This window comes from Aureococcus anophagefferens (genome assembly GCF_000186865.1).
Source record: "Aureococcus anophagefferens unplaced genomic scaffold AURANscaffold_3, whole genome shotgun sequence".
Lineage (NCBI taxonomy): Eukaryota > Pelagophyceae > Pelagomonadales > Pelagomonadaceae > Aureococcus > Aureococcus anophagefferens.
In genome coordinates, this window is record NW_008705563.1 from 1,793,072 (window position 1) to 1,795,856 (window position 2,785).

A 2,785-nucleotide genomic window follows, 5' to 3' on the forward strand; every position below is an offset into this window, starting at 1 on the left:
ACATCGCCGCGCGCTGTTCGGCAGAGTCTGCCGGCGGCTGAAGAATCTGGGCTTGGCCGGCGCGCTCACGTGGTGGCGTTACGTCGTCGCGGAGACGGCTCGCATCGAGTCCGCGCAGGCATCAGCGATGAAACTGATGCAGCGTGCGCTCCGCCGGTGGGTCCTGGAGTCCCTCGGACCGTGCTTCGAGTGGTGGCTGCACATCATCGAAGAGGAGAAGAGAATCGAGGCTGCTCAGGCTTCTGCGATGAAATTGATGCAGCGGGCTCTTCGCCGCTGGGTGCTGGAATCGCTCGGACCGTGCTTCGAGTGGTGGCTGCATACTGTCGAGGAAGAAAAGCGGGTCGAAGCCGCTCAGACTTCCGCGATGAAGCTCATGCAGCGGGCGCTCACGCGCTGGACCCGCGACTGCCTGGCGCCTCGGTTCAGCATGTGGGTTGCTAATGTCGAAGACACGAAACGCATCGAGAAGCTGCAGGCGTCGACGATCAAGCGCATGGAGCGGCAGCTGCACCGGTGGGGCATCGCCGGGGCGGACCGCGGCTTCAAAGCGTGGCGGTCGTTCGTCGCGGCGACTCGCATGGAGGACAAGGCGCGAGAGTCGCTCGTGGGCAAGGCGTGCCGCCGGTTCAAGAACTTGCGCCTGTCGTTGGCCTTGAGCTGGTGGCGGCACGTCGTCGCGGAGACGGCCCGCATCGAGTCCGCGCAATCGTCAGCGATGAAAATCATGCAGCGCGCGCTCCGCCGCTGGGTGCTGGAATCGCTCGGCCCATGCTTCGAATGGTGGCTGCACATCGTGGCGGAGGAGAAGCGCATCGAAGCTGCTCAGGCCTCTGCGATGAAACTCATGCAGCGGGCGCTGCGGCGGTGGGTACTCGAATCACTTGGCCCGTGCTTTGAATGGTGGTTGCACACGGTCGAGGAAGAAAAGCGCGTCGAGGCCGCTCAGACTTCTGCGATGAAACTCATGCAGCGGGCGCTCACGCGCTGGACCCGCGACTGCCTTGCGCCACGGTTCAGCATGTGGGTCGCTATCGTCGAAGATGAGAAGCGGGTCGAGAAGCTGCAGGCTTCCACAATAAAGCGCATGGAACGGCAGCTGCACCGGTGGGGCATCGCCGGAGCGGACCGCGGCTTCAAGGCGTGGCGGTCTTTTGTCGTAGCGACTCGCTTGGAGGAGGAGAAATCAGGCCTGGCCGAGGAGCATCGCCGCGCGCTGTTCGGCAGAGTCTGCCGGCGGCTGAAGAATCTGGGCTTGGCCGGCGCGCTCACGTGGTGGCGTTACGTCGTCGCGGAGACGGCTCGTATCGAGTCCGCGCAGGCGTCAGCGATGAAACTGATGCAGCGTGCGCTCCGCCGGTGGGTCCTGGAGTCCCTCGGGCCATGCTTCGAATGGTGGCTTCACACGGTAGTGGAAGAAAAGCGGGTCGAAGCTGCTCAGACTTCCGCGATGAAGCTCATGCAGCGGGCGCTCACGCGCTGGACGCGCGACTGCCTGGCGCCTCGGTTTAGCATGTGGGTCGCTATCGTCGAAGATGAGAAGCGGATCGAGAAGCTGCAGGCTTCCACAATAAAGCGCATGGAGCGGCAGCTGCACCGGTGGGGCATCGCCGGGGCGGACCGCGGCTTCCGCGCATGGCGGTCATTCGTCGCGGCGACTCGCATGGAGGACAAGGCGCGAGAGTCGCTCGTGGGCAAGGCGTGCCGCCGGTTCAAGAACTTGCGCCTGTCGTTGGCCTTGAGCTGGTGGCGGCACGTCGTCGCGGAGACGGCCCGCGTCGAGTCGGCGCAGGCATCAGCGATGAAGATCATGCAGCGCGCGCTCCGCCGCTGGGTCCTGGAATCGCTCGGCCCATGCTTCGAGTGGTGGCTGCACATCGTGGCGGAGGAGAAGCGCATCGAGGCCGCCCAGGCATCTGCGATGAAGCTCATGCAGCGGGCATTGCGCCGCTGGGTGCTGGAATCACTTGGCCCGTGCTTTGAATGGTGGTTGCACACGGTCGAGGAAGAAAAGCGCGTCGAGGCCGCTCACGCGTCGGCGATGAAACTTATGCAGCGGGCGCTCACGCGCTGGACCCGCGACTGCCTTGCGCCACGGTTCAGCATGTGGGTCGCCATCGTCGCAGATGAGAAGCGGATCGAAAAACTCCAGGCTTCCACAATAAAGCGCATGGAGCGGCAGCTGCACCGGTGGGGCATCGCCGGGGCGGACCGCGGCTTCAAAGCGTGGCGGTCGTTCGTCGTGGCGACTCGCTCGGAGGAGGAGAAATCAGGCCTGGCCGAGGAGCATCGCCGCGCGCTGTTCGGCAGAGTCTGCCGGCGGCTGAAGAATCTGGGCTTGGCCGGCGCGCTCACGTGGTGGCGTTACGTCGTCGCGGAGTCGGCTCGCATCGAGTCCGCGCAGGCGTCAGCGATGAAACTGATGCAGCGTGCGCTCCGCCGCTGGGTCCTGGAGTCCCTCGGACCGTGCTTCGAGTGGTGGCTGCACATCATCGAAGAGGAGAAGAGAATCGAGGCTGCTCAGGCTTCTGCGATGAAATTGATGCAGCGGGCTCTTCGCCGTTGGGTGCTGGAATCGCTCGGACCGTGCTTCGAGTGGTGGCTGCATACTGTCGAGGAAGAAAAGCGGGTCGAAGCCGCTCAGACTTCCGCGATGAAGCTCATGCAGCGGGCGCTCACGCGCTGGACCCGCGACTGCCTGGCGCCACGATTCAGCATGTGGGTTGCTATTGTCGAGGACACGAAACGCATCGAGAAGCTGCAGGCTTCCACAATAAAGCGCATG